At 42.9% G+C, this 13,922-nt stretch overlaps 2 pseudogenes; both read left to right on the forward strand.

Annotated features, from left to right (window-relative positions):
* Positions 1-6,907: 6,907 nt before the first annotated feature.
* Positions 6,908-7,612, forward strand: LOC112609232 (annotated as a pseudogene).
* A 5,563-nt stretch (positions 7,613-13,175) lies between these two features.
* LOC112609233 lies at positions 13,176-13,708 on the forward strand (annotated as a pseudogene).
* The last annotated feature ends 214 nt before the right edge of the window (positions 13,709-13,922 follow it).

A 13,922-nucleotide genomic window follows, 5' to 3' on the forward strand; every position in this document is an offset into this window, starting at 1 on the left:
ATAATAGAATCCTGGGCTGTTCTCATGATAGTGAGTGAGTTCTCATAAGATCTAATGGTTTTATAAGGGGCTCTTCCTGCTTCACTTGACATTTCTTCTTGCCACCTTATGAAGAAGGTGCCTTGCTTCCCTTTGCTTCCCCACGATTGTAAGCTTCCAGAGGCCTCCCCAGCCATGCTAAACTGTGAGTCAACTAAACCTCTTTCCTTGATAAATTACCCAGTCTTGGGCAGTTCTTTATGGCAGTATGAAAATGGGCTACTACACACATATACACACATACACACACATATGCACACATAGATATATGTCACACATATAGAGAGACACACAGACATATATACACATATACATACTATACACACATACATATATTAACACATACACACAGAGAGACACACAGACACATATATACATAAACATATACACATATACACATATACACATGCATATATACACATACATATACACACGTATATACACACACATTCACACACACATATATTTGTGTACATATATACACACATGCACGCATACATATACACATATGCATACGCATATATACACATGCATATACATACATATAAACATGTGTATATACGTGTATGCACATACACACACCTATATGCACATTTACATATATAATACACATATATACACTTGTGTATACACACTATATACACACATACATACACACATATATATGCACACATACATACACATATATATACACACACACACATATATATAACACACATACACCCTGAAATGAAGCTGAGCAAGAAAGAGACAAGAGAGAGCAGCTAGACTCCCAAACAGCCTCAGTTTCTGCTCTTCCTCAAATCTATGGTTAATTTTAGGGGCTATAAGCCTTTGCTTCCAGCAACCAAAAGACTCTTGACTAGAAGGGCAGGTAAACTAATGCTAGTAACCTAATTCCAAATACTCTAAAACTATCCATTTATAATCCTTCTATTACTATTGGCCCAGAAACTGGGGAGAATGGGAAGAGTGAATTTGGGTGGGAAGAGAGAATGTGTCTCTGAGGATTGACACCTGGGTGAGTGGGCACTCAGTTTTAGTACTCACATCTAGCCTACAGGTTATCATAGCACATTTTATTTCTTATTACTTGGTTTATCTCTGTGTTTTTTAAAATTGGAGAAAACACTAAAAAATTCAATAGAAAGTGCGGATTAGGAGTATTGCTGGTTAAGTACTTATTTAGAGCTTAGATTATCCAAGTCAATTTTGCTAATAGGCTCTTAATATTTTAACATGCTAGAGAAGATTAATTAGGGAGATTTAAAATAATACTGCGCTAGCCGTCTTGGCTTTAACCTGGGTCTGGATTGTTCATGACATGTATGGGGGAGTGAAGGACAGTTGGGGGGTGGTGCAAGAGGGGCTCTGGAAGAGTCAGTTCTGGATAATCCATTTACATAAGAGTTGTTGCCAAGGGAACAGGAACATCTGCCTACACCAGAGAACAAGGGTCTTTGGAGGGCAGTGCTGATCTGAGTGCTAGGGGAGAGGTGGTTCTAAAATATGCTGAAGGAGCTGTTGCCTGTAAAAAGTCTAAAATATCAGGTGCAAGACTCATTGTTTTCATGCCCAGGTGGATCAACATGAGACAAAAAATGGAAGTGGGGTTCCCCATGCCAGCAGCAGATCCTCATGTGGACCTCAGAGCACTGAGGGCAGCAGTGTTGCTCAAGCACCTCGAGCCTCCTGGGCTGTCTAGGTTTTCTTTTAAGCTGGCTTACTGTGTAATGTGATCTTGCTTTGTTCTTACTCCACACATTTAAATTCTTGTCCAAAATCTGTTTTTTTCCAACCCTGACGTCATGCGTATCCCAAATCTCTTTACTTGTCTGCTAGTCTCCAACAGGATTTACAATGATGGTCTCTTAACAACCTGGTCTCCCTGCTGCCATTCTTGTCATCCTCTCCATTCTCACCATGGTAGCTAGAAGGAACTTTGAACAATGGAAACTTCGTCTTAATATCCCAATGTCAGCTGCTGTGCCTACGGATAGCCATGCTTTATTCTTTTACTTTCTTAATAAACTTGCTTTCACCATATAGAGATAGAGATAGAGATATCTCCCAATGTCTTCCTGCCATCCTTAGCACAAGCCAAATCTCTTACCCTGGTCTATACTTCCTTGTGTGATCCAGCCCCTGCCTTCCTCTCTGACATTACCTGCTACCTGCTACTGCTCTCCTTGCTTTTTTTGCTCCGTCCATACGATTTCCTCTTTTTCAAACACCCTGAGCTCCTTCTGCCTCAGAGACTTTGTAGAAGCTGGGCTGGCTGCCTGGGCTCCACCTTGTCTCACCTGAAATGCTACCTTCTATTGCTAAGCCTTTCCTGATCTCTCAGTCTAAAGGGCATGCTCTCTGCTGAAGCCACTTTCTAGTATATCATTGTGTTTTATTTTTTTTTCACAGAATACGTCTCCATCTAGAATTTCCATGAGTCTGTTTCATTCCCTGTCTCCCACCAGTACAATGAAAGTTTCATAACTGCAGAGACCTCATCTGCCTCCATAGCTGCTGCATTGCCAACACCTAGAACAGTTTCAGGGACGTAATAGATGCTCAGTAAACATTCATTGAAAACACAAACAAGCAAACTCCCCAGCATTGCTGATCTCCTACTTGCCACTTGGATTGATTGCACACCTGCTTTAATTAGCTCCTGTGATATGGAGACTCCACCTTCCATTTACACCTCTTTCTGGAAATCCTAATAAACCTCTCAGAACAAGCCCTGCCCCTGGAATTTTCTCTAGCACTGGGAAAGGAAAGCTAATGCACAGTTTGACTTTGTGCGTTTAAACTTTTGGTGATTGGAGTAACTGCTTCCTACTTCACAGCCACTCGACTCTGTAGAGAAATATTTCTATAAGTATTTTGCCCTCGGTCTCGCTCCTTCTGCATGTTGACTTTGTGCTCTGAGACAGCAGCCTTGCTGCCTGGCAGCACCTGAGCCTCACATCCAAGGAGGCCACCAACAATGAGGTGCTGATTCTCCCTCTTAAGTTCCTGTTTGAAAACTCCTGGAGGACGCCGGGTGTGGTGGCTCACGCCTGTAATCCCAGCACTTTGGGAGGCCAAGGTGGGCAGATCACCTGAGGCCAGGAGTTCAAAACCAGCCTGGCCAACATGGCGAAACTCTGTCTCTACTAAAAATACAAAACTTAGCCAGGCATGGTGGCATGAGCCCGTAATCCCAGTTACTCAGGAGGCTAAAGGAGAATCACTTGAACCCAGGAGGCAGAGGTTGCAGTGAGCTGTGATCATACCACTGCAGTGGTATGATCCACTCTGGGTGACAGAGCGAGACTCCATCTCCAGTAAATAAATAAATAAATAATATGGTTTGGTTGTGTCTCCACCCAAATCTCAACTTGAATTGAATCTCCCAGAATTCCCACATGTTGTGAGAGGGACCCAGGGGGAGGTAATTAAATCATGGGGGCGGTCTTTCCCAAGCTATTCTCGTAATAGTGAATAAGTCTCATGAGATCTGATGGGTTTATTAGGGGCTTCCACTTTTGCTTCTTCCTTATTTTCTCTTGCCGTCACCCTGTAAGAAATGCCTTTCACCGCCCACCATGATTCTGAGCCCTCCCCAACCATATGGAACTGTAAGTCCAATTAAACCTCCTTTTCTTCCCAATCTTGGGTATAGGTTTATCAGCAGTGTGAAAATGGACTAATATAATAAATAAATAAATATTTTTAATTTCAAATATTCAGTTTTTAAAACCAGGTTGGGAAAACTTGAATTTTTAACATTTTTTTAAATGATGAGAAATATTCCCAATTACATTTCAAAACTATGATGTGGCAGTTACAGTTCTAATGCAGTTATTTAAGAGCAAAGCTTGTGAAACGTATCACTTCTGACAAATTCTTCACTTTCCTCAGTTATGGTTAAGGCTCTCTTGAGTCCTCTTAAATTCTAACCATTCTATTTGTGGCCTGAAACTTTATCCCAGTTGTCCACATCATCTTTGAGCCAGCAACCAAGTAGAAAGGACTGTGTTTATTGTAGTTTCTCAAAACGTGGGATAGCAGAATCACTTGGGGTGGTTGTAAAAACAGATTGCTGAGTTGCACCCTAAACATAGTAACTGGAGGGTCTCTGGGGGTGAGTCCAGAGCATTTTTTTTTTTTTTTTTTTTTTGAGATGGAATCTCACTGTGTCACTCAGTCTGGAGTGCAATGGCAAGATCTCAGCTCACTGCAACCTCCTCCTCCCAGGTTCAAGCGATTCTCCTACCTCAGCCTCCCGAGTAGCTGGAATTGCAGGCACGTGCCACCACGCCCAGCTAATTTTTATATTTTTAGCAGAGACGGGGTTTTGCCATTTTGGCCAGGCTGGTCTCGAACTCCTGACCTCAGGTGATCCACCCACCTCGGCCTCCCAAATGCAGGGATTACAGGGGTAAGCCACTGCATCTGGCCCAGAGCACTTTTCTTAATACTCAAAATTTTATAGGTATCCAGCTTCACCTACCCTACCCTCTACGGAACAGCATGCATTGTTCTTACTTGTTAAACGTTATAAATAGCAATTCTCAGATTCCACTGTGGTGATGACAGACAAACTTAAGCCTACCTACTTAAAAATAAAGCAAAAGAAAAACAGAATTCATTTAAATGCCAAAAAGTAAGAAAATACATGCAGACTACTAGAGAGATCATTCATTTGAAAGTCTTTTGTTTGTATTTGTTTTATTTTAAATAAGATGTTCATTTAAAATGAAAGGGCTGTGCATTAAAAGCCTTGCTCTGCTATATTTTATTTTATTTTGAGACAGAGTCTTACTCTGTCACCCAGGCTGGAGTGCCGTGGTGCAATCTTGGTTCATTACAATTGCCGCCTCCCAGGTACAAGTGATTCTTGTACCTCAGCCTCCCAAGTAGCAGGGATTAGAGGCATGTGCCACCATGCCTGGCTAATTTTTGTATTTTTAGTAAAGATGGGGTTTCACCATGTTGGCCAGGCTGGTCTTGAACTCCTGACCTCAGGTGATCCACCAGCCTTGGCCTCCCAAAGAGCTGGGATTACAGGCATGAGCCACCACACCTGGCCTATTTTATTACTTTATGGTACAGGGAATACAATTTCAGAAACCTTGGTTCATCCAGCAGTTTTCTTAATTTGGGCAAATGTCCCTGATGATGGACTTCTACGTAGTTTCTAGAGATTAAATACCACTATTATTCTTTTTTTCTCATACAAATAATTTTTCCCCAGAGGTGCACATGGGGCCCCAGTAATGTTAGATGACTCTTCCATTGCCCTCTTGCCAAAGGCGGGAGGATGCGAACTTGAATCCTGAAAATAATTTTTTAAAACTTTTTTTTTTGAAACAGGGTCTCACTCTGTCACACAGGCTGGAGTCCAGTGGTGCAATCTTGGCTCATTGCAACTTCCACCTCCCCGGTTCAAGCAGTCCTCCTGTCTCAGCCTCCCAAGTAGCTGAGATTACAGGCATGCACCACCACGGTCAGCTATTTTTTTTTTTTTTTTTTTTTTGTATTTTTGGTAGAGACGGGGTCTTGCCATATTGTTCAGGCTGGTCTTGAACTCCTGGGCTCAAGTAATCCGCCTGCCTCGGCCTTCCAAAGTGCTGGGATTATAGGCATGAGCCACTGCACCTGGCCTAAAAATACTTTTTAATATTTAAAGATTCATAAATAATTAACATGATTTTGAGAAAAGAGGAGCAAAGGAACAGACTGTCTCTACCAGACATTAGAATGCCACAGCAAGAAAAAGTGTGACACTGTCATACAAACAGGCAAAATAGAGAGACAGAATAGAATAGAGTCCAGAAAGAGACACAGTTATATGTGAGGGAAGGATGTAGAGTTGGGAAACCTGACTCACTAAATGGATTTTTAAAAATGGCTCTCCAGGCATGGTGGCATGTGCTTGTAGTCCCAGCTACTCAGGAGGCTGAGGCAGGAAGATTGCTTGACCCCGGGAGGCTGAGGCTGCAGCGAGCTGTAATGGCACCTCTACACTCCAGCATGAGTGACAGAGAGAAACCCTGTTCAAAAAAAATAAATAAAAGGTCTCTCTATTTCACACCATAAACTCCAAGTGTACAAAACACTTAAATATGAAAGGTAAAACCATAAAAGTAATAGAAGGAAATGTAGAAGAATATATTCATGACCTTGGATTGAGAAAGAGTTTCTTAAATAAGACTCCAAAAGCATAAAACCATGGGGAAAAAGAAAGATGAAATTCACTCTATCTGTGGGCTTATAGAATGCTTTGTCCATCATCATACTATTCCACATGCATTATTTCTAACCAAAGAGCTCATTTCACAGCAAACAAAGTGTAACCAAAGGCCCATGCTCATGGAATTCACTGTTCTTACCATGTTCCTCATTGCCCTGAAGCAGTTGCCTCAATGGAACAGTAGAATGGCCTTTGGAAGACTCAATTATAGTTCTAGCTAGATGGTAACACCCGTGTGGCTGGGGCAGTGTTCTTCAGAAGGCAGGGTGTGTTCTCAATCAGCATCCAACATATGGTAATATTTCTCTCATAGCCAGAGATTCCCGGGTCTGGAAGTCAAAGGATGGGAATGGAAATAGTTTCTTCTCACTATTACTCCTAGCAATCCATTAGCAACACTTCTGCTTTCCAGCCTCATGAAAGGTCCAAAGATTTTGGCTCCAAAGGGGTAAATACGTCCATCAGGGGCACAACAATGATTCCAATGAACTGGAAGTCGAGAATGCCACCCAGCCACTTTGGCCTCATGCCTCTGAATCAACAAGCAAAGAAGGAGTACTGTCTGTGGTGACTGATCCTGACCATCGAGAGAAAACGGGGCTCTTCCGGGGATGCTGTCTACAGGCACTCAGAATGGTCCAGTATTTGACATACCGTGGCAGGCTTTCCTACAATACAGCCTCTGACAAAACTAGGCTGTCCCGAACCAAAACTAGGCTGTCCCAAACCCCTATTTGGGTTTAATAGAATTGTTTATCTTGATACCAAGGTTGGGAAAGCACCAAAATCTGCATGCGGCATGTGCCCAGGCGGACTTCAAGGGGTTCCTGCTGTTAGACCTAAAGTTCTTAGGAGATTGTCCAAAACAAAGAAACATGTCAGCAGGGCCTGTGGTGGTTCCATGTGTGCTCAATGTGTTCGTGACAGGATCAAGCATGCTTTCCTTACCAAGGAGCAGAAAAACGTTGTGAAGGTGCTGAAGGAGGCTCACGCCTGTAATCCCAGCACTTTGGGAGGCCCAGGCGGGCGGATCACGAGGTCAGGAGATCGAGACCATCCTGGCTAACATGGTGAAACCCCGTCTCTACTAAAAAAAATACAAAAAATTAGCTGGGCGAGGTGGCGGGCGCCTGTAGTCCCAGCTACTCGGGAGGCTGATGCAGGAGAATGGCGTGAACCCGGGAGGCGGAGCTTGCAGTGAGCTGAGATCGCGCCACTGCACTCCAGAGTGAGATTCCGTCTCAAAAAAAAAAAAAAATGTTGAAGGCACAAGCACAAAGTCAAAAAACGAAATTAAAAAATGAAACTTTTTGGAGTAATAAAAATGAAAAGACTTAAAAAGAGAGAGAGAAAATGGGGATGCTGTTATGAAATGAGGGTAAGGGGGCATATGCATGGAATGCAGGAGATTTTCCAGGGTTCCCCTTTGTCCTCCCAAGCCCAGGGATTAAAGTCAACTGAAAACTATAACAACCCAATTAAGACAGCGCTGCTGATGGTCCAGACGGTTCAGGAATGAAGGTCTGGGTTACTCTAGCAGGCAGGGAACTAAAATCAGCTTAGGTGCCTGCTGAGGACACAAATAATAGGAATGGGTAGTGGAAGAAAGTAGTTATAAATAAAGTATGGCAAGGGACTCGTGCTCATGGAATTCATTTTTTGGTTTGTGTATGTGTGTGTGTGTGGTTTTTTTTTTTTTTTTTGAAGACAGAGTCTCACTCTGTTGCCCAGGATGGAGTGCAGTGGAGCAATCTTGGCTCACCGCAATCTCCACTTCCTGGGTTCAAGCTATTCTCCTGCCTCAGTCTCCAAAGTAGTTGGGATTACAGGCGCCCACTGCCATGCCCGGCTAATTTTTTTTTTTTTTTTTTTTTTTTTTTGTATTTTTGGTAGAGATGGGGTTTTGCCATGTTCGCCAGGCTAGTCTCAAACTCCTGACCTCAAGTGATCTGCCCACCTGGGCCTCCCAAATTGCTGGGATTACAGGCGGTAATATGAGCCACTACATCCAGCCAGAATTCATATTCTTATCATGTTCCCATCATTCCGAAGCAGTTGGCTTGATGAAACAGTTTGCAGCCATGTAGCAAGCTGCAGAAATAAGAACTGTAATGAATATTTCTTCCTTTTTTTTACATGAATATGTTTGTGTCTATATGAATAAAGTAGTTTGATTTTCTTTCCCTCTCCCATAGCCATACTTAATAGCAGGTTAGGTTTATATCAGTCTTTAAATTGTGGAATACCAAAGGACAAGTGTGAATTAGGTAGGAAAATGAACACCCTTCAAAAACTGAAAAGGAACTTTGCCTCATCTTTCTGGGGAAAGTGTTAACATGTTTTGGGTTGTACATGGTACAGTTGTGCCATGTTAGACAGAAAGATGACTTAGTTGTTATCTTTATTTAGAGGTTAAGTATGGTTTAAAACAGGGGTGCCTTAATCCTGGCCTGTGGAGTCCAGGAGTGGAAGCAGGAGAAAGGCGGGCTGGGAACTGTAGAAGTCTCACCTTGGTGTTCACAGCAGGTAGGTGGTCATTTTGCTAATGGCTTGGTGAGCGTGCACAGTAATTAGGCTTTTGCACTTTGGAGGATGGTTCTGGCTAAGAGAAGCAAAATGCTTCTTGGGTGAAAGGGCTTTTATTCTTTTTCTTTATTATTTATTTATTTTTTGTGGAAGTGTGGGGGTGGGGGTGGGGGGAGTAGTGGGGGTTACCATGTTGGGCAGACTGGTCTCGAACTCCAGATTTCTAGTGATCCGCCCGCCTTGGCCTCCTGAAGTGCTGGGATTATAGGTGTAAGCCACAGTGCCTGGCCAGGACTTTTATTTGCGCTTCCTCTTACACATGGTGAGTGAGCACCTGAGGTTCAGAGTGCCTCCTTTGCAGAGGACGCCTATAGTAGGGGCTCAGTGTTTGCTGAATTAAAGGGAATTTGTCTTCCCACCTTTAAATTCACAACACTTCAGAATCGAATGAGAGACCTCCGTCCATAAAATTGACTTTATAAATCTTTTTCTTTTCTTTCCTTTTTTTTTTTTTTTTGTTAGAGCCAAGGTCTTGCTCTGTTTCCCACGCTGAAGTGCCGTGCAGTGATCACAGCTCCCTGCAGCCTTGAACTCCTGGGCTCATGAAATCCTCCTGCCTCAGTAAGTCACCAAGCCTGGCTAATTCTTTCTTTATTTATTTTTTTATTTTTTATTCTTTATTTTTTTGTAGAAAAGTGGGTCTTTCTCAGTTGCCCAGGCTAATCTCGAACTCCTGGGTTCAAGTGATCCTCCCTCCTCGGCTTCCCAAAGTTGATATTGTAGGCATGAACTATCACGCCTAGCCTATAAATCTTTACTCATCTTTGCAAATTTCTAATTATCAGAGAATATAGTCAGGTCTAATCCATCATTTTACAAACAAAGTGACTTCCTGACATCCCTGAGCTAAATAAATAATAAATAGATAAATAAATAAACTCAGGTGCCAAATTCAGAAGGGGTAGACCATGGTGGCTTTGAAACATATTGTGGCCACTTGGCAAGGTGGAACTACATTTTCCAGCATCCCCTCTCGATATATTTCTGGTTAGGGTGGGCCACAGGAGACATTCCTATGCAGATTTGGGGGCGGAAGTGAAGCAGCAGCCATTCTGTGGCTCGTGTTATTGTTTATCTGCTGGTTTACCTCCTTGGCTTGGGCCAGCAGCTGGGCCTAAAACTGCTCCACCTTCCCCCAAGTCCTTCTCCAGTGTTTCCTATTCCTAGGCTAGATACGTACTGAAGGAACGCAGCTTCTTCTGCAGGATGGCCATACCATCAAGGTCAAAGGCAAAGAGAATTGACATGGTTTTAGTTTGCCTTGGTGGGTTCCAACTGGTATTTGCTTTTCTCTATGCCTTCCTGACTGCCTTCCCTGACGTCTTCAAGCTCCAGGATCAAGTGTGAAGATAACAGCTTTACAGGGATTGCTTAAGCAGTTCCCACAATTGTGTAAGATTATATGCGGTATATATGATATATAATATACATTCCCTAGTGGATTCTGCTCTGCTTCAATCTCTTCTGTGCTAGAATCCTGACTGAATGTATTGTAATGATTTTGTAATCGGGTAAATGCATTATCTTCTTCGGATTTGCACTTCCGAAAACTTTTCATTCAGAATGGTGTGTAGTGGATTAAATCAGGGTGTCCAGTCTTTTGGCTTCCCTGGGCCACATTGGAAGAATGGTCTTGGGCCACAATGAAAATAGGTTAACACTAACAATAGATGATGAACTAAAGAAAAAAAATCGCAAAAAAATCTGATAATGTTTTAAGAAAGTTTACAAATTCGTGTTGGGCCACATTCAAAGCCTGAGCCACATGCAGCTAGAGGGCCGTGGTTTGGACAAGCTTGAACTACATTGAAGTCACTATTGCTGTGTTGCCCAGGCTGGAGTGCAGTGGCCAGTCACAAGCACAATTATTGTGAGCTACAACCTTAACCTCCTGAGCTCAAGCAATCCTCCTGCTTCAGCCTCCCTAGTAGCTGGGCCTACATGAATTTTGAAGAACAATAAACTTGATCAGATAAACAGTTCACATGTGTAAGCTTTTCACAATTGCCTAACATAAAAATTGCTATATGGACCAGGTGCTGTGGCTCATGCCTTTAATCCCAGCACTCTGGAAGGCTGAGGCTGGCGGATCACTTGAGGCCAGGAGTTCGAGACCAGCCTGTCCAACATGGTGAAAACCTGTGCCTACTAAAAATACAAAAATTACCTGAGTGTGGTGGTACACGCCTGTAATCCCAGCTACTCGGGAGGCTGAGGCATGAGAATCCTTGGTACCTGGGAGGTAGAGGTTGCAGTGAATCACTGGGCTCCAGCCTGGGCGACAGAACAAGACCCTGTCTCAAAAAAAAAAAAAAAAAAAAATGCTATGTGACAAACTAGAGATAATATGTACATATTTCTTAGATTTAACAGGGATAAATGTCTAAAGAGATAAATTTTGTTTTCCCACTCTTATTATATACGCAAAAAGCAATAAATTGAACAAGTTGAGTAGTTGCCTCTGAGTGGTAGGAAGTGATGAAGGGGTGGGAGTGAAACTGTTGCTTTTGGTCTAAACCTTTTTAGGATTATTTGACCGCTAGACTAGTTGCATGGAATATTTTTATAAAAATAAACGTTGGTTACAAAAAAAGTTTTAATAAAGGCAAAAACCATGCCACCTATTTGCAACAGGGTGGGCAAGAAGAAAGAAAATAGGAAAGGTTATCATTTGAGTTGGACAATAGACTTCAGTACTGGAGAGTTTCCAATACAAGTTGAAAGGAAGGTCAGGTTTAGGGAGGATTATGAAGCTGCAAGATTTAAAAGGATAAGAGAATGAGCTCTTCCTTCTTTAACAGTCATTTTCTACAAAAAGAACATCTTGGCAACATATTCTCAGGCTCCCCCTCCTCTCCACCTCTCTGCCTTCTCTTTCTATACTGTATTTATTGTGCTAAATGAATCTAAATCCCAGAAATAATTGAAACAAGATAATATTTTGAAGCAGCTCCTTTCAGAGCTGTGTTTCATAGACTTGAGGACTCTTGAGTTCTGGGATTGGTATAGCAATGGCCATAAAAAGTAATTTTCACTTAAAAAAAATGGCTAGCTACTTGGAGGCTGAGGTGGGAGGATCACCTGAGGTTGGGAGGTCAAGGCTGCAGTGTGCTGTGATTGCACCACTGCACTCCAGCCTGGGTGACACAGTGAGGCCCTGTCTCAAAAAAAAAAAAAAAAAAAAATACAGGCCGGGCATGACTCATGCCTGTAATCCCAGTGCTTTGGGAGGGTGAGGCAGGTGGATCACTTGAGGTTAGGAGTTCAAGACCAGCCTTGAGGCAGGTGGATCACTTGAGGTTAGGAGTTTAGCACAACATGGTGAAACCCCATCTGTGCTAAAAATACAGAAAGTAGCCAGGTGTGATGGCACTGTACCTGTAGGCCCAGCTACTCGGGAGGCTGAGGCCGGGGGAGGTTGAGGCAGGAGAATTGCTTGAACCCTGGAGGGAGAGTTTGCTGTGAGCTGAGATTGTGACATTGCACTCCAGTATGGGCAAAAGAGTGAAACTCTGTATCAAAAAAACATAAAATAAAATAAAATAAAATAAAATAAAGAGTATCTTCAATGGTAGAATAATTACTGGTTATAAAATTACATGATGTGAGAGAGGGTCCCAGCTTAAATGCCATTTACTACCTGTAGTCTTTAGGTTCCTTTCCATTCTTCCTTCCTTCCTTTCTGTTTTTCTTCTTCTCAGATAACAAGCTGAGAAATTTAGAGTCTCGCTCTGTCGCCCAGGCTGGAGTGCAGCAGTATAATCTCAGCTCACTGCAACCTCCACGTCCTGGATTCAAGCCATCCTCCTGCCTCAGGCTCCCAAGGAGCTGGGACTACAGGTGTGTACCACCATGCCTGGCTAATTTTTGTATTTTTAGTAGAGACGGGGTTTTACCATGTTGGCCAGGTTAGTCTCGAACTCCTGACCTCAGGTGATCCTCCCACCTTGGCCTTCCAAAGTGCTGGGATTACAGGCATGAGCCACCATGCCCGGCCTAAGTTTCTTGACGAAGAAAAGTATTAGGATTTTTTTTTTCTTTTTTCTTTTTTCTTTTTTTTTTTTTTTTTTGGTGTGTTATGTTGAGGGTGAAATGAATGGATGAATGGTAGATGAGTTATCCAAAATCAGATTGCATCAGACAAGACACTGAGAAATAAGAAGAATCTATCACTTGCTAGTTCCTTGTGTGTTATGGGTCCATGAACTTTTTGGCTATATTTCAATAAAGAAAATAGAAAGAACTCTAAGGTATTCCCCATATGTTCTATAAAATGGGTGCATTGAAATATATGACATCGGCTTTTCCAGGGGCAATGCTGCATGGTGAGGATCTCTCATCTACGCCCATAGCTAAGAGCCTGCTGCAGTCCATGCAGGTCTTTGGACAGAGGAAGATGACCACAGTCATGGCGAGCTTCAAACATGGCAGTGGCCTCATGGAAGTGAACAGGCGGCCCCTGGAGATGATGGAGCCATGCACACTGCATTACGAGCTGCTGGAACCAGTTCTGCTTCTGGGCAAGGAGTGATTTGCTGGCATGGACATCCATGTCCTAGTGAAGGGTTCTGGTCAGGTAGCCCAGATTCATGCTGTCAGTCCATCTCCAAAGCCCCGGTGGCCTGTTACCAGAAATATGTGGAAGTGGCTTCCAAGAATGTCAAAGACATCCTCATCCAGTATGGCTGGACCCTGGTGGTGGCTGACCCCCGTCGCTGCCAATCCAGAACGTTTAGAAGCCCTGGTGCCCGTACTTGTTACCAGGAATCCTATCTTAAAGCCTGTCACGAGTTATCAGTAAAAGTCCATCATTGTGTAATAAATACCTATGTAACAAATAATGTTTGAGTTTAAAAAACTAAAACTAAAATAAAATATATGACTCAGTGGGCCAGGGACACAGAGTGCTGGGGATTTGGCATTTAGGAGAACTGTGAGGGCAGCAGCATCCATGGAGGCTGAATGAGGTGGGGACTGTGAATGACCTGCTGAAAAATGAAAAGAAGTTTCCATCTGAGAAGGCAGCAGGCTTAGTGTCCTAGAGTCTGCAGTTTGAAAACAC

The sequence above is a fragment of the Theropithecus gelada genome, chromosome 16 (genome assembly GCF_003255815.1).
Source record: "Theropithecus gelada isolate Dixy chromosome 16, Tgel_1.0, whole genome shotgun sequence".
In the NCBI taxonomy this organism is placed as follows: Eukaryota; Metazoa; Chordata; class Mammalia; order Primates; family Cercopithecidae; genus Theropithecus; species Theropithecus gelada.